This window comes from Giraffa tippelskirchi, chromosome 8, assembly GCF_054371585.1.
Source record: "Giraffa tippelskirchi isolate mGirTip1 chromosome 8, T2T-mGirTip1v1.2.pri, whole genome shotgun sequence".
NCBI classification, from domain to species: domain Eukaryota; kingdom Metazoa; phylum Chordata; class Mammalia; order Artiodactyla; family Giraffidae; genus Giraffa; species Giraffa tippelskirchi.
Genome location: NC_137282.1, coordinates 36,929,218 through 36,947,955, shown reverse-complemented (window position 1 = coordinate 36,947,955; position 18,738 = coordinate 36,929,218). Strand labels below are relative to the sequence as shown.

Genomic DNA, 18,738 nt, shown 5'->3' with positions numbered 1-18,738 from the left:
ATGGCTCATAGTTTCCTTGCATTAGACATGCTGTGCTCCAGGTGATTAGACTGGTTAGTTTTCTGTGATTGTGGTTTTCAGTCTGTCTGCCCTCTGATGAAGAAGGATTAGAGGCTTATGGAAGCTTCCTGATGGGAGAGACTGACTGAGGGGCAAACTTGGTCTTGTTCAAAGATGGCCCTTCTGAAAAATTCTTCTATAGTGGCTCTTCTGAAAAATTCTACGGAGAGAATTTCATAAGTATGTTTCCAGACCCCAGAGATGAGCCTTAGAGACTGTAGGTAACCATAAATTATTTCAAAAAACCAAAATTAAGATTAGCAGAAATAAAGTGAATTAAAATAGGAGTACTCCCAAATTTCAGGGGACTTAGACTTTGATTTAGGCAAAAAATCTAACATAAGCTCAAAAAATAAAAAATGAGATGTTGAAAAATGCCAAAAAGAAAAATGGCTTGGAAAAGTTTTAGGTCCTGTAGAAGATAAGGTTAAATCTTACCACTGGAGTAAGAATGAGGAAGAACAGACTATGCAAGTACAAAAATAAAAGAATAGAACTACAAGATGGAAAAGTACAAACAAGGGCAGCCTATAACAGAAGGCACAATGTATAGAAATAAAAATATCAAAGGAGATTAGTTACATAAGAAAGAATCCACTAAGTAATTTGGAATTAGGGCTAGCAACAAAGGTAAATGGAAGACATTTTGAAGCTTACAGTAGTATGATCAATATTCTGTGAGAAGAAATATTATTGAGAATGAGAAGGAGACATTAATTTCAGGAAGTTGCACCAACGGTACCATCCTGAAGATCAACAAGAATTCCTGACATTCCATCATCTCTTGGCAATAGGAAGACAGAATCATGACCTCCATACAAATAGTATCCAAGGATATGTTAGTCACTGTTTTACATGAAGTTGACTTCTCGGGATGTCTACATAATGTGCAGGGCCTAATACAAAATGAAAATTTGTGGTGCTGGAAGCAGGGAAATTGATATTTCCTTCCCTTGGGACTGCAACCCCAGCCCACAGCAGATAGGTGTACCCCAACATATACAATTTTCATGCTGTTGCCCTTGGTATCTGCATGGGGGATGGGAAAGGCTCTGTTCTAGTCAAGGGCTGCTATGGCAAATTACCATAGACTAACTGGTTTAAGGTCCATATAGTCAAAGCTATGGTTTTTCCAGTAGTCGTGTACTGATGTGAAAGTTGGACCATAAAAATGGCTGCGTGATGAAGAATTGCTATTTTCAAATTGTAGTGCTGGAGAAGACTTTAAGAGCCCTTTGGATTGCAAGGAGATCAAACCAGTCAGTCCAAAAGGAAATCACCTCTGAATATTTATTGGAAGGAATGATGCTGAGGCTGAAGCTCCAGTACTTTGGCCACCTGATGTAAAGAGCCTACTCATTGAAAAATACTTTGATGTTGGGAAATATTGAGGGTAGGAGGAGAAGGAGGCAACAGGGGAAGAGATGGTTGGATGGCATCACCAACTCAATGGACATGAGTTTGAGCAAACTCCGAGAGATAGTGAAGGACAGGGAAGCCTGGCATGCTACAGTTCATGGGGTGGCAAAGTGTCAGACATGACTGAGCAACTGAACAAGAACAAAAGTGGCTTAAACAACAAACATTTATTTCTCACAGTTCCAGAGGATGGAAGTCTGAGATCAGAAGGTCAGTGAGATTAAGTTATTGGTGAGTGCCCTCCTCCTAGCTTACAGAAGGCTGTCTTCCTGCTGCATCTGCACAAGGTGGAAAGAGAACTAGGTACCCCTGGTCTCTTCTTATAAGGGTACCAATCCCATTCATGAAAATTCTACCTTCATGACCTAATTACTTCCCAAAGGACCCACCTTCAAATGCCATCACCTTAAGGTTTCAACGTAAGAATTTTGAGTAACATAAACATTCAGTTCATTGCAGGCCTCCTGCCAAGTTGCCTGCAGAATACAGCAAGGCACTGACGGCCTGGGACACAGATGGTCGTACCTTTAGCCCACTCTAAGACAGGAGGCATTTGCCTAACCCCTACCACAGGTTTGATACCTGGGTCAGGAAGATCCCCTGGAGAAAGAAATGGCAAGCCACTCCAGTATTATTGCCTGGGAAATCCCATGAACAGAGAAGCCTGGCAGGCTACAGTCTATGGAGTTGCAAAAAAGTCAGACATGACTTAGTGACTAAACAACAACTTTCCCTGATCCAATGACCAAGTCCCCCCAGAAGCAGAGAGCAACAGAAGGACTCAGACAATTCCCACCAACAAGACCCGGAGAGCAGCAGTCTTGGTGAGACAGGGAATGGGAAGGCCAAATGGAACCCAGAACAGCTACTGGCCAGGATAGGAAGCCAAGTATCTATTCCAGGAGGTTGAGGAAGCAGAGAAAGGGGATCACACTTGAGTAAATAATCCTGGACTCCAAGGCTCAGAGCTCCTGGCCCACTCTATCGTTACATTGAACTTCATTTACAAAATACAAATTAAAAAATAAAATGATTAAGTGTTTTAAGACTGCAACCATAGAACATTAAACCCCAAGCATAAGATGCTCCTGAGCATAGACCCCTGAGCACAGATCCTATGCTATGAAGTCCTGCTTTTCACATGCTCTTTGGTGCAGGAACTAGAAGCCAGATCATAATCCATTTTGTTTCTAACTCCTTCTAATCTAAAGTAATTATTTCAATCTCCTGCCCCCTTGCATTTATAAATTGCCATTCCCTAATAACACATCATTTTTTCATTTTCCTTGATCTCTTTCCATTGTTTACGAAAAATATGAGATATCTTTAAAATTTCTAAAAAGAGAGAACTCTTTATATATATGGATAGATATGTTTATTTATAAATGCATGGAACCATGAGCAAACTTGTGAGGTGGCTACTGTTAATTAAAGTAACTAATCCATGCCCTGGCAAATGTCAGTGCCTGGGTTTGAATGTAGGCTACCAACATCTGTCCCTGAGACTTTAACCAGAATAGCAATAGTTAATCCCACTGAATACACACTTTGTGTTAGGCAAAGCTGATCACAAAGAATGTGGATTTTTTTAAAAAAATGAATTCTTTATATCATTGTTAATTATGAAATCAAATACTTGCATAGTAATAGCATCACTCCAATTCTTTCTGCTATCTTCATGGAATTCTTCAAAATGAGGTCTATTTTCCAAACAACTTTTATTTTATTCTTTCAAAAATATTTTTTCTATCATTGCAATGAGATCTTTGGCAGGAAGGAATATGGATGGACATGCTCAAGTTATGGTCTTGAACCTCCAACTACTTGATTAACTTTAATGTTAATTGGCATAACACCTGGACTTAAATCAGTGCCCTTTTAACATTTCAGTTTTGTATTTGCCACAAAATCCCTATCAAAACTTTCTATTTCAGGCAAGGAATGAGATCTAATTATGGCTGTGATTGAAATATTAGATTTAATTTACCATGTTGAAAAAAAACTTGAAAGTTTGCACAGTGAAGAAATCCAACAAAATGAAAAGGCCACCTACTGAATGCAAGAAGATATCTGCAAATGACATATCCAACATGGGGTTAATAAGCAAATTATACAAAGAACTCATACAATTCAACATGACAATACCAACCTAACTAAGAAATGAGCAAAAGACCATAAGAGACATTTTTCCAAAGAAGACCTATGGATGGCCAACAGGCAAATGAAAAGATGCTCAACATCACTAACTATTAGAGAAATGTAAATCAAAGCTACAATGAACTATCACCTTACACCTGTCAGAATACCTATCATCAAAAAGACAACAAATAGCAAATGTTGATAAGAATGTGGAGAAAAGGGAATACTTATACACTGCTGATGGGACTATAAACTGGTGGAACCATTATGGAAAACATCATTAATATTCCTTAAAAAATAAATATAGAACTACTACTATCGATCTAGCAATTCCATTCCTGGCTGTTTATTACACAAAAACAAAAACACTAATTTGAAAAGATATATCCACCACTGTATTCACTGAAGCATTATTTACAAAAGCCAAGATATGAAAGCAATCTAAATGTCCATCAAGAGATGAATTAATAAAGAAAATAAATGAAAAAAATACATATATATAAAAGTAGATAACCTGGCCATAAAAAAGAATGAGATTTTTGCACCTGCCACAACATGGATGAACCTAGAGGGTATTAGACAAAGTGAAATAAGTCAGATGAGTAAAACATAAATATTATATGATTTCACTTTTAGGTAGACTATGAAAAACAAAACAAGTAAACAAACATAAAACAGAAATAGAGTCACAAATACAGAGAACAAAGAAGTGGTTTCCAGAAGAGAGGACAATGTGGGAGGGAAAGAAATCGGTGAGGCAGATTTGAGAGGCACAAACTTTTGGTTGTAAAATAAATGAGTCACTGGTATGAAATGCACAGTGTAACAGTCAATAACTATGTAATATCTCTGTATGGTCACAGATAGTAACTAGACTTATTGTGGTGACCATTTTGAAATGTATAGAAATATTGCATCACTGTGTTGTGTAACAGGAACTAACACAGTGTTGCAGGTCAATTATTTTTCAAAAATATACAAACTCATAGAAAAAGAGATGAGACTTTTGGTTTACTGGAGGAGAGGGATGAGGCAGGGACAATTGGTTGAAGGATGTCAAAAGGTACAAACTTCCAGTTATAAGCTAAAGAAGTACTAGAGATGTGCAACATGATAAATGAAGTTAATACCGTTGTACATTATACATATGACAGCTGTTAAGAGAGTGAATCCCAAGAGTTCTCATCACAAGAAAAAAAAATTATTTTTCTATTTAATTTTGTACTTCTGTGAGATTTTGCTTGCATGCTAAGTCATTTCAGTCATGTCCAACTCTCTGTAACCCTATGGCATGTAGCCCACCAGGCTCCTCTGTCCATAGGATTCTCGGAGGCAAGAACACTGGAGTGGGTTGCCATGCCCTCCTGCAGGGGATCTTCCTGACCCAGGGATCAAATCCACATCTCATGTCTCCTGCATCGGCAGGTAGGTTCTTTACCACTAGTGCTATCTGAGAAGCTCCATGTGAGATCACAGATGTTCACTAAATTTACTTTAGTAATCATTTCATGATGCACGTAAGTGAAATCATTATGCTGTACACCTTTAACTTATACAGTGCTGCATGTCAATTATGTCTCAATACAACTAGAAGAAAAGGAAGTATAGACAAACTCAAAGAACAATTGAAATGTCTCATTTGTAGAAACAGGCAAAGATGGAATGTGGCCAAAAAAAGATGGTGACAGGTTAAACTGACTTGGGGAAAAAAAAACCTCATCTTTCCTCAGAATAAAAATATTAGAATAAAATAATTATTCCAAGAAATGGAAAACATTTGATTGACTCAAGATACAGAGAGCTAAACAGAGAGGTGGGTTAAGAATAAATTATGGAAAAATAGTGATTAAAACTCTGTATATGTGAGGCTACATTAATATCTGATTACTGTTCAAAATGCCAGACACTGGTATAAAGCAGTTACAATTAGACATAGCCTTATTAATTAACAGCTTACATTTTCAAGGTTCCTCATTACTATAATTACTCACAACAGATGAGAAAAATTTTTTTCTCACACCTTGCAGTGAATCAGCATTAGAATCATAAATTTAAATCCTCAATTCTATCTTTAGTACCATGAACCACTTTGACTTCATACTACTTGAATATATTTCCTAAAACAGACCAGCATATTTATACTTAGAAACAGAGTTTATATTATTTGCACATGATCCAAATAATACAATTTAGTGTTACAGCTTCTAACGAATGGACTAATATTATATATGTGAAAGAATACATAGCTTCAATACTAAATTAATAAGCTAAAATCAGCAAAATTCACCTGTCAATCACTGGGGTATTGTAAATCAATGAAATGAAAAATTTCAACCTAAGAAAGCTTATGCCTTCTATTATTATTCCATACCAGCTTCTGGAAACACCCAAACAAACTTTTTGGCCAACTCAATATATCATCATGGGAATTGAGTCTGTCATGTTGGTAAATTCATAATTTTTTTTTTTAATTTAGAACACCTCAGAGTTGGGAGGTTGCTTTGCTTTTAGTCCAGATCCTACTTTTTAAATAAGGAGTATTCCTTAATAACAGGGCTTCCCAGGTAGCTCAGCAGTAAAGAGTCCACTTCCAACGCAGGAGATGTGGGTTCAACCCCTGGGTGGGAAAGACCACCTGGAGGAGGAAATGGCAACCCGCTTCAGTATTCTTGCCAGGAAAATCCCATGGACAGAGGAGCCTAGCAGGCTACAATCCATAGAGACACAAAGAGTCACACATGACTGAGCAACTGAGCACACACACAGCACATTCCTTAATAGTGAGTACAGAGTCTGGGGAGCACATGATCTCCAAAAGGAGATACCATGACGGGCAGGGAATGAAGCAAATTATACTTCTCAGTACATTCCTCCCAAAAGAGTTTGATCTCATTTTTTTTTTTTTTCTTTTTCTGTTTAGATTGCTAAAGTCATACTTTCATCTTTCTTTGATCATGTTCCCAGAAAATTCTGATGCATTTAAGCAAATAAATAATTTTATATCCATTGTTTCAGTGGGGAGAGGAAACAACAAAATTACTCTTTTCTCTGGGTCAACATGTGCTCTGCAAAAATGGGATAAACAAAAATTGACCTGAACGAACTTGGAAGCTAGCTAATGGAAAAATTAAAAAGTCTTCTCTTTGATATATCTGAACACTCACTAAAGAGAAAAAAAGAAGTGTGTGTATTAGTCGCTCAGTAGTGTCTGACTCTTTGCGAACCCATCAACAGTGTATCCCCATGTTGCCAGGGAATTCTCCAGGCAAGAACACTGGAGTGGGTTGCCATTTCCTTCTCCAGGGGATCTACCCTGGCCCAGGGATCGAACCTGGGTCTCCCACATTGTAGGCAGATTCTTTACCAACTGAGCCACCAGAGAAGCCCAAGAATAGTGGAGTGAGGAGCCTATCCCTTCTTCAGGGGAACTTTCCAACCCAGGAATCAAACAGGGGTGTCCTGCATTGCAGGCAGATTCTTTACCAGCTGAGCTACCCAGGAAGCCCAGAACAAAAACTAAAAGTAACTTGCCCACTTCATCAATACCATGTTTCACTAGAAAGAGATGAATTCTTCAATAATGAAAATGGTGATCCCTCCCACGCCTGTAATATTGAAGTCTCTAAGAGATTCAAAATTTTCAGAAAATGCATTCTAATATAGTACTGAAATGTTCCTTTCCTAAACCATATTTATACATTTTTAACTATGTTAACACCTAAGAAAGACCAATTGCAAAAAATTTGCCATTTTTGGAAGATTACTTTAGAATAAGCTTAAACTTGCATTGATCTAAACTTCACCATGATAGTATAATTTTCTTTGTATTTTTTCAGCTTGTTCTATATCATGTATATGGTTAAAAATGATACCGTTGTGTTACTGATGAAAGCTTATTTCTTTTAATATGGTAAAATAAAAATTATGCTTCCAATGATACAGGTCAAATTACTTTAAAGGGTTCTGGTCAGTAGTTAGGATTACTTTTTCTATCCAACAGCTACTATAATTTATTTTAGATGAACTTTCATATGGTAAGGGAGAGAGGAAAATTCAGTAACAGCAGATAGTCCAGGTAATCTATATATACCCACAATTAAGTGTGATTCCAGATGATGTCTCGGAATTTAACCTCTTTGCTTTACCTATGAGGAAAACTGAGGACCAGACAGATTAAGAAGTGCAATTTAAAGTTATATGCCTATTTTATTTAGTTGTAGAACTGAGACTAAAATTCAGTTTTGGTTGATAAGCCTTTTCACAATATCATACTGCACCCCCTTAATTTACAAAGATTAAAAATATATATTAATTGAGATGAGAAAAGAAATTCAAAGTAACTAAGAGCTCTTATGAAACAAGTAGATTAGCTTTGAAAAAGAAGAATTTTTCTTCCCCTCTATATTTCTTATGAAGTTATGCTTTAGATTTTAGGTTGGATGGTTTTGGGTTTTTTTCCTATAAAGTTGCTGTTGTTGTTCAGTCACTAAGTTGTGTCCGACTCTTTGCAACCCCATGGACTGCAGCATGCCAGGCTCCCTTTCCTATAATGGGTCATGATCAAACTGGTAGATATGTGTCGTTAGAATGGTTATGTCCTAAAAGTCAAATTCCTTTGTTTTTCTTCATGGAATGTCTGTTCACATTCTATTTTTTGTGGTGTAACCCACTTTCCAAACATTGTTACTGCCATAAATAGATCAATTAACCCATTGTAATAAATCATTACCAGGCTTGCAAAATATAAATCCCAAAAGACTATAGAACTATAGACTAAGAATGTAGTTCTCTAAGAACTAGAATAAGAGCAGCAGATAAAAGACAAGTCCCTCTTTGAGAACATTAAAGGGGCACTGTCACAGGCAGAGCTGCTGGTTGATAGGTGACAACACATATCTAAGATGCTGGAAGATTCTGATGGAAATGAGACATTACCAGAGACCAAACAAGTCATTCAGTTACAGACAGAAAAAGAGGGCTTACTAAGAATCTGGGCAAAATTAATTCTTTGGATAAACAATGGGCATCTGAAAGGTAGTTCACAGAAGACAGCCCACAGAGCAAAGGGGTGAGGATTAGAAAATGGCTCAGGACACCCAGTGCACCTGCTTTGCAAATTTCACACTCTGGCATCCTTGTTTCAATTTTTACTCTCTGCAATGAAATTTTTGGAGAACAGTGCTCTAAAACGTAAATAAATAATGCAGTGGCTGCAAGAGACAAAGATCAGTGAAAATAGGAAGCCACAGATTCTAAGAGGGTCAAAGATCTTTTCCAGTTTAGAAAGTCTATTAGTTCAACATTTGAAGCCAAGGGGAGATTTTATGAAATCTAGCAGAATTTAACCATAAAGAAAAAGAGAATAATAGCAATAAAGGTATTTTATCTAGTTTGCCATTATTGAAAAATCCAAAGGTAAAGATACAATAGAAGTCTAATGATGGATTTAATTCAGGAAAGCTGTGCAAGAAAGAATATGACAAATATAGAAAGAATATAACATCATAGAAAATTAAGTTTTGAAGAACAAATTTTCTCTCATGTACCTATGATCTAATGAAGAAAATATAATTCTTAACTATCCACCAGTATTTTTGTTTTATTTTTAACTACTGATTTATGATAGAAATAAGCATTAAAGAGGAAACTCAAAAGTATCTTTGTACTTCAGGTTTCATTTGAGCACAGAACTGTGACTTTAATTCCTCTCCCATATGTCTTTAACATTTAAGTCAATAGAACTAAAATCAAAATTGCTTTCAATAGCTGTCTGAACTGTCTGAACCAGTGTTTACTCACAAAATGTTTAGCCAAAATGTAAATTAAGTCAATGCAATATCACCATTCTTGAAATATCTTCTTTATGAGTCATAGTAATCAAGTAGAAAAGTATTTGTAAAAGAAAAAATAAGCATGGGAAAATAAAGGGACTTAAAGGAAGATCATTTTTTCCCTGAAATGAAAATATTTCACAATATTTCCAAAAATAGAAAGCAGTAGTTTCTAATACACATGAAAAAATAACTTCCATTACATAAAAACATATATAGTGTTCAATAATATAAAAATAAACACAAGAGAAATCACTTATAGAAACAATAAAAGTAGATATGAAATGACAAAAAATATATTAATCAACAATATGAGAAAAACAAAATAAGAATTAGGAAGAGAAAACTAAACAGAGTCAAAAAATGAGAAGGAAAATACCCTAGCATGGAGAAGAGAGAAAACAGATACACAAATACTGATACTTCCTTAGAGAAGTTACAAGAGAAAGTAATTCAGATGTGATAACCAAAGACATAGAAACATTTCAGATTAGAACAAAATAAAGAAACTGAATTTTTTGCCTAGGAAAATTTAAAAACAGAAGTCAACAGAAATATCCTAAGGAAAACAAATTTCAAGGATAAGTAATTCAAAATGTATCCTAGAAGGAAAATAATTAAAATAATTCCAGCCTCAGCTTTTTCTGAAAAAATAAATACCAACATGTAGTTATATGTACAAAACCTTCAATTTCAAAACAAGTATTTTACTGATTAATTTTATGCTAGCTAAACAGCCCCTTATGTCAAAAAGACAACTAGAAGATATTCTGAAATCTGAAAGATTCAGGATATTTATTACCCAATTATTTTTCACATAAAGAAAAATTTTTTAGTATAAATATGTTCTGTATCATATTTGGGACATACTTATGCTAAAGTAAATTCATTGTTTATCTGAAATTCAAATTTGACTGAGTATCCCATATTTAATATGGCAACCCAGATTATACAAGGCTGAATTAGATTGAGAAAAGGAACCAAACTGGTTATACTAAAGAATTTTTAAATAGCTATGAAGGTAGGGGAGTTCCCTGGTGGCTTCCCAGGGGTACTAGTGGTAAAGAACATGCCTGCCAATGTAGGAGACATGAGAGACACGGGTTCGATCCCTAGGTCAGGTGGATCCCCTGGAGAAGGGCATGGCAACCCACTCCAGTATTCTTGCCTGGAGAATCCCATGGACAGAGGAGCCTGATGGGCTGCAGTTCTAGAGTCGCAAAGAGTCTGACACAACTAAAGCGACTTAGCACACGGCACTGGTGGCCTAGTGGTCAGGATTCAGTGCTTTCACTGCAGAGGCCCAGGTTCAATCCCTGGTTGGGGAGCCATCCTACATACCATCCCACATGCTGCCTAGCATGGTCAAAATATAAAAATGAATAAATAAATAAATAGCTATAAATTTAGGCTACTCTGTAGAAACCATCATGTTGAAGCCACCATGGTGGTACCAAGCAGTGACCTCCTCTTAAAATAATTCCAAGATATCTAAATCCTCTCTATGGTTCTAGTCTACCTGGAACTTCTGAGCACTTATAGTTTTTCTGATACATCCAAAGACTGATTAAAATTTACTTACTCTGTGTCATAATCAGATATTTGAAGCCATGTTTGTAATTTGTTTTACTATCTATGGGACTTGAGCTGTGTCATTGCTTCATTTCAGACAAAATTCTTGGAAGAATCTATTTCATCCAGCACAAGAGTCATCTTTACTCTAGCAGTACAAAGTAGATCCTATACCTCTTTTCAAAACAAAGATTCTTAAGGTCTTAATATCTAGTTTACTACTGAACTGATTCTGCCTCACCAGGCTATAACCCCTTCCCCAGGGGACTGAAGTTTCAGCATCTTTCTGTTTCCTGAAAACTCCCTCTCTCTAAGCTTGAACTCCCTTTGTTCTCAGCATTCTCTGAAACACATTATCCCCTCTGGGTGGAACAACTGCTAGACTATGGTGGTGGTGGTTTAGTCATTAAGTCATGTCCGACTCTTACGATCTCATGGACTATAGCCCACCAGGCTCCTCTATCCATAGGATTTTCTAGGCAAGAATATTGGAGTGGGTTGCCATTTCCTTCTCCATTTCTAGACTGTATAAATAAACAAACTCCAACAACAACTCTCAGCTACTGCAAAGCTCACTGTAGAACACTTAAAATAACAAACTGCATCAAGTATCATGGCAGCTATGAGTGTGCACTAAACTAAGAAAGTAAACCAAAATTAAATTCCAAGCATATAATTTAATTAATGTAAAGTGAAAGTGAAAGTCGCTCAGTCATGTGTCCATGAAATTCTCTAGGCCAGAATACTGGAGTGGGTAGCCTTTCCCTTCTCCAGGGGATCTTCCCAACCCAGGGATCAAACCCAGGTCTCCCGCATTGCAGGCAGATTCTTTACCAGCTGAGCCACAAGGGAAGCCCAAGAATACTAGAGTGGGTAGCCTATCCCTTCTGAAGCAGATCTTCCCGACCCAGGGGCTCCTGCATTGCAGGCAGACTCTTTTACCAACTGAGTTGTCAGGGAAGCCACAATGTAAAACTAACCTTAATATTCATCCTTTGTGGTATCATAGGAAAAATAAACCTCTAATATTACTTTCTATTTGTATGTTTATTCCAGCATTGTGTTAAAATTGTAACTTGAAGCTTTTTAAATTTATTACTATAATTTAATAAGATTTTTAAAAACCTCAGGAAAATCAAGTGTTTTCTGTAACATTGTGCACTGTTAATTGATTAAATAATGGTGATGCATAAACTGTCTAAAATCTTGAACTTTTAATTCACTTGACCTATACAGATCACCTCTACATAGAACTATGCTGTATTTGGGAATATCAATACATGGCACAACAATATACTCTCCTTACAATCTAACTTTCAAAATAAGAATGTATTATATGCTATGAATAAAAAATGTTGAAATGTAAAACATCTGCAGTGACAGTGCAACATTTTCTAAATTTTTCAGCTAACTCCAGTTCAATTTCTCTTATACATGTGCTTAAAAGAAAAGGTGCTATATGAGGGAAATTAATTAAGGATGGAATTAAAAATTCAGCAATACACTTGCACCCTGCCATGCTTTCTGAGATGAGCTCTTCCTAATCCTACTGATGCTTTTCCTCTCACCCTTCCGCATAACCAGGTTTGCTCAAGCCGTAATTACTGCAGTTTGCTACATAGCTGCTGTATCTGTATGGCCCACTTTTTGCAACATCTCTCACCTTTTTACAGCTGATGAGTTTTTCTTCAAATGTCTACATTCTCCATTCGGTTCTGTCAGGTTCAATTAACCACTGCTGGTAACAATATTGGATCTCATGACCTAGTTGTTTCTCCATCTCCTTAGTGACTGCCAAATGGAACAAATATACATAATCAGAAAATAAAGACTAAAGAAGCTATTTGTGCAAAGGATAAATTAAGGGATAATTGACTACCACACAGGGTAAAGAAACCATCAGCATACAAAGAATGCAATAAGCCCTTACCAGAACTCCCTTAACCTTTTCTACAGCTCACCTGCCCTCCATGTGCCCATAAGGACCTCCAACATTTTCATGCTTAAGAAGCTGCTCTGAGTCTTCCTTAAAATCGGGTGATTTCTTTTGCTTCTATCACATTGTCTTTCACCCGTACTATCCACTCAGAGGACCATAGAAAAAATTTTAATTGAAAAGCCTTCTAGAGGAAAAGGGCTATTGTAAATGAACTGAGTAATTTAATTCTTCGATTTCTGGAAAAGTTTCTAACTTTAAGGAGAAATGGAAATGTGCATCTGGTGTTTCATGATGTGATAAGGGACATTTGTCTGTGCCCTTCAAAAGTATATGTTTTATAATGAAAAAAAGAATGAAGCTTTTTTAATAGGTCACTTTTATTGCACAGTCTCACTGTGCTCAAATCACACATTGGTTGGTCCTTATGTAAGTATTCATAGCCAGAAATCCACCTGTCAAGGTTAATATCCCAAATCAATTAAACTGTGAGTAAAACTCAGGCTAACCTTCCTGTGAAGCAGAAAAATATAATAATTTAGTGCAATAAAAACTTCATACTTAGCTATAAAGCTGCAGAATTTTAAAGTGCCCTAGTTGTTTAATTAATGTAAATAATCAAACATAACTCAGGGCCAAGCTCCCTCCTTGCTCAACAGGAAGATTTTTATCTAAATTATGGTTAGACTGTATCACTTCCTTATTTCAAATGGCTGCTACAAAATTGTATTTAGAAGGTAAGTTTTCACAGTGAGAAAATTTCTAAACTCCTCTGACCATATTTCAAAGCAAAAAAAAAGTCAGTTTTCTTGTAGAATAACAATCTCTCTTTTAAAATTTTGCACTATTCAAATAGTTAAAGAATCATTTAATTTACAGATACATTGATGATATACCAATTTAAAGAGATCCACAGCTTTGTTAAAAAAGCAAACAAAAGAAATAAAACCAAATAGCTTGCATACTGAAAATATTATTTTTGTGAGAGAACTTGGGGGTTATAGACAGAAAAGTTGCGGTACAAACTGACACAAAAAAATTGATGAAGATTTTTATAAATAAGAATCAATAAGTGCAAAAAATTACCACACAGCCCTTACATGTATTATGGCAAAGCCCAAGTGGTTTTAAAAGAAGCAAATTCAGGACTCTCAATCAGTGAAACATTCCTGTTTGTAAGTTTGATCGTCCATTGTTTTCAAGGATGGAAAGGATGGAACATTGCAAAGTTCACCGGAGGAAACACAAATGGTACTCGAAGCCCTGAACCTCTTTGAAAAGTCTCCCCAGGAGCAGGGTAGATAGGCACCTGCAAGTACCACAGATGCCATCCTACAGTGATGTTAACAAGATGAAGGATAGGACCAGTACAAAAAGCCAGCATAATTACAGGAAGAGGTAAATAGTCTTTTTTATTTCAAGGACTGCCTCTCCATACAGCCTGCAAGAGCTTTGGTTATACAAAATGCACCTGCTAACTAAACATTTTTTTAGAATTTTGTCCTTCACTAACAGGTCAGAGAAGAGCTATGACAGGAACAAATCACTGTCAATGGTATAAGATATTAGAAGTTGTCTGACCTCTAAACCTCCTAATTCTTTTGTTCTGTCTTCCAAGAAAATTGTTTTGCCAACAATTTTTTCAAATACCTATCACACTTGTTAATGCCAATTGGTTGCCAGAAACATGTAGATTAAAGGGATAACAGACTAACTAGACTGCATGAGATGTACCTGGAAGTAAAATAAGGAATATGGAAATAGACTACACCCATGGAATTCCTGTAAAATTCATTTGGCTCTTCACCGATTCTCTTCTGCAGGAAATTCACGTCAGACAAGAGATGGAGACAACCCTGGCAATCAGCCAAGCATGAAATTCTGTATTTAGCTATTCTAAACTGTCACAATAATTATATGATTATTTAGTTTAACATGGTTTCTTGAATATAAAACGGAAAAGGAAAGAACTGTTTTCTGATTTGCTGAATCTAAAATGTCTGAAATTCTAAAGTGAGGTTCTTGTGCAGAACCTTGGCATGAGCATATTTCCCTAAATGTATCAAGTGAGAAGCATAGAGATTGTCAGGAAATGGGGATTTTTTTGCACCAGAAGCAAGCATATATTTAGATCCAGAGTTAATTTAACTAATTGGTATGGAGTGTAGTAAATTAGTGGCCCTAATGCAGACACTTCAAAACCTGACAATATGGGAGCAAGTAGGTTATGATCCAATGCTACATAACAGTAGTTGTGCCCTAGACACACCTTCTGGTAAGAAGTTATGATAAAACAGGCATGTATCCCTGACCTTAAGAAGAATCATTTCTAGGACACTTTCAGCCCTCTACATGTATGATATACTTAACATTTGCCTGCTTTCCAGAGCTTCAAAATAGTTTTTTTCTTCAATGATAGAGAAAGATTGAGCCACAGAGATATAATCTGCTCCAGATAATAAGTGAAAACAAGTGCTAAACATGCCATAGACTTTCTCCCACAATTCTTCAGAAGTGTGCTCTGTGATTTATAATGGCTTCAGACAGTCAGGCTCAAAGGAGGAAAGGATGTGTATATCGGGCAGGGAGTACGCTGAGTTAGGGAAAAGAGGTCAGAGGGAAAGCCATTCTTGTGGGCAAGCTTCTGATTTCACTGTTACTTGTAAGGAAAGCAAACCCAGATCTAGAGACACAGAGAATGTCCTTAGAACAGAAAATGTGAGAACTAAAATGAAGCGGTGGTCACCTAATCTAATCCCTCCCACGAACAGAAAATGACACGAAAACATACAGAACTTTAAAGCACTGAGTGTTTCCAGTGATGAAGAGCTCTCTGCCATCGACAGACTGAAACCATTTTTGGACAACTATAATTGTGAGAAAGTGCTACCTTTTACAGAACCAATATCTGCCTCCCTGTGGCTTCTCTCCATTGGTTTATTCCCTGGGACTTCATCCAAATTGCTGATGAAAGTATTGAACAGGGCAGGGTCAGTGGCCTCCCTCCAGATATGCAATGATCACTCGGTCAACATTGGTTTCTTAATCACCTAAGGCTCACCTAATTGTACTGTCCTCTGTGGGAAAGCAGCTCCCTGAAATTCCTGAGCTGTAGTGTAACAACCCGATCAAACTCAAAAGAGGGATTTGGCAAGACCATGCTGAGCAATTTCACTTTAGCTGTGAGTTATTAGCACTTTCTCTTTTAAGTACCAGCAGACCATCTTTTCCAGAATCTGGCTGCGGATAAAGGAAGGGTGCCAAAACTGATTCATACAAATCTCAATGCAGTCGGGGCTAACCCTAGGCCTACTTTAAAAAAAAAAAAAAAAAAAAGTTCAAATCTCAGCATCCTTTAAAAGTTATATCATGGCTTCAGCATTCAAGAGGAAAAACTCATTTGACATTCAGCATCTCTATGGGACAAAATCTCTTATGAGACTGCCTACATTTTTAGTGATGTCTCAGAATAACAATAACAAAAAGTGAAAATAAAAATTGTGCTAGAGCATCAGCATTTTAAGATATTGTTTTAGATCTATTGCCCCAGAATACATGCTTTATGTTTTATTTTTTATTTTAGTTGCTCAGTCATGTCCTTCTCTTTGTGACCCCATGGACTATAGCCCGCCAGGCTCTTCTGTGGAATTCTTCAGGCAAGAATACTGGAGTGGGTTGCCGTTCTCTTCTCCAGGGGATCTTCCTGACCCAGGTATTGAACCCAGGTCTCTTGCGTTACAAGCAGATTCTGTACTGTCTGAGCCACCAGAGAAGCCCAGAATACATGTATTAACCAATTTTTTTCTTCATGCTCTTCCTTTAGCTTCAATATCTCTGTTCTCATGTTGAAACCGCCCTGATTTTTTTTGTTAGCCCCCTTTACAATCTTCTCTTCCTCCAAATATCCATTATTATTGAGGGTTTCTTTGCTGCCTCCACATTATTTACTTCAATTATGTCTTCCCATGCTTCAGCAACTACCAAAAGCCAACAAGTGCCCAGATTTATATTTCTGACTGATGGTCCCCTGGAGTCCTGGCTATATGAGTCTGAAATCTATGCTCTCTCATCCCTGCCTTCGAATCATGTTGGTCATCATGCTGATCTCTTTATGGAAGGCCCTTTCCTCCTCGCTTTTCCACTAACATAACAACTTGCTCTTCCTAGTGCAGCATAAATGTCCATTCACATATATTAATTGGCTAATACATATCTCACTACACTATATTTGCTATATGGATGACTTCCTCATCCCTAAATCATAAACTTCTTGAGGGCCAGAAGTATATCATATTCATCTTTATATTTCTAAGACTTACAGCAATAAATGAATTATACTAGGGGCTAAATAAAATATTAGTTGAATGAAACAGAATATGAAATAAGTTTCTCATGAAGCGGTTGAAGTACTGGTGCTTACAACTCAATCACTGAATACATAAAGCAAGTGCTTTTTCATAAGAGTATTTGGTGTGCATGCCTACAAAGCATGCATGGTTTATCCTGTCAATGGCCTGTGCTTAATGCTTCCCAGGTCCCCTGGGCATGGTAATCTGTGAAAGCACTGCACCAAAGTTAAAATCCTAGCAAGCGTGCACAGATAATGGCATTTAAAGCTAGACTTTTGCCTTCCATTTAGAATAGCCTGCCTATTGCATTCTCCCAGTAAGAAAGAAGAACATATGTCAAAGTTCATACAATTTCTTATTGAAATCTTCTGCAAGCTATGAAATTTAGCCATCTCTAAACAAACTGTTGCATAACATCCCAAAGTAAAAGTGAGGAAGAACCAGTATCTTTTGAATGCAAATTAATAAAGAGCATCTTACGTCCTGGAGTATTTCTTGTGTTTTCTAAATTCCAAAGATTAAATGCTGCAGATGTTTGTTTAGACTGCTAGAGATGTTAGTGACAGTGTTACAGCAAGAACCATAGTAACAGAGGATTCCAGGTCCTAAAGGGGCTACAAAGAAACATGTAATAAGAGGTTACAGGGACAAGCTGTAAGGGCAAATGCTAAAATGATAAATGGCACAGATTTTCCAGTAAAAAGAATGAAAATAGACTTTTGTGGTGAGAGGACAAGCATATAGACAAAGTAAACCCATAGGATATAGTGGCAGAGAATATCCCTCCAGGGGCATATCATATGTCATAATGGGAAATACATTTAATTAAAAAAAGATAAAGGGATTAGGAACCAAGAACAACCATGCTTCAGCTATATGATGGACATGGGCTGGGTGTTCTATGCACAGGTTCCATTTTAATGAAAATACTTATTTTGAGAATAGCAGTTTTCTCTCTAATAAATTTTGGTGTAGACTGAATGTGTCCCATCAAAATTCATATTGTTTAGTTGCTAAGTTGTGTCTGACTCTTTTGTGACCTCGTGGACTGTAGCCTGCCAGGCTCCTCTGTCCATGGAATTTTCCAGGAAAGAACACTGGAGTAGGTTGCCATTTCCTCCTACAGGGGATCTTCCTGACCCAGGGATCGAACCAGTGTCTCTTGCATTGGCAGGCAGATTCTTTACCACTGAGCCACCACAGAAGCCCATATGCTAAAGCCTTAAGCTCCAATATAGCATTTGAAGATAGGATCTTTAGGAAATGCTTGTGTTTAGATGAAGCCGTGAGGGTGGAGCCCCATGATGGATTTGTGCCCTTATAAGAAGAAGAAGAAATAGTGGGCTTCTCTGGTGGCTAAGTGGTAAAGAATCTACCTGCCAATGCAGGGGATGCAGGTTCAATCCCTGGGTTAGGAAGATCCCCTGGAGAA

At 36.9% G+C, this 18,738-nt stretch overlaps 1 protein-coding gene across 9 annotated transcripts in view; it reads right to left on the bottom strand.

Moving 5' to 3' along the window:
* Positions 1-18,738, bottom strand: part of LOC145518862 (uncharacterized) — a 1,117,244-nt gene that overhangs the window by 908,616 nt on the left and 189,890 nt on the right. For 8 of the 9 annotated variants that reach the window (XR_014063353.1, XR_014063357.1, XR_014063350.1 and 5 more), the window contains one exon: positions 12,685-12,812. The exons of the other annotated variant lie outside the window; for it this stretch is intronic. The gene's annotated coding sequence lies outside the window, so the exon portion shown is untranslated. The remainder of the gene's footprint in view (positions 1-12,684; positions 12,813-18,738) is intronic. 9 annotated transcript variants of the gene reach the window in all.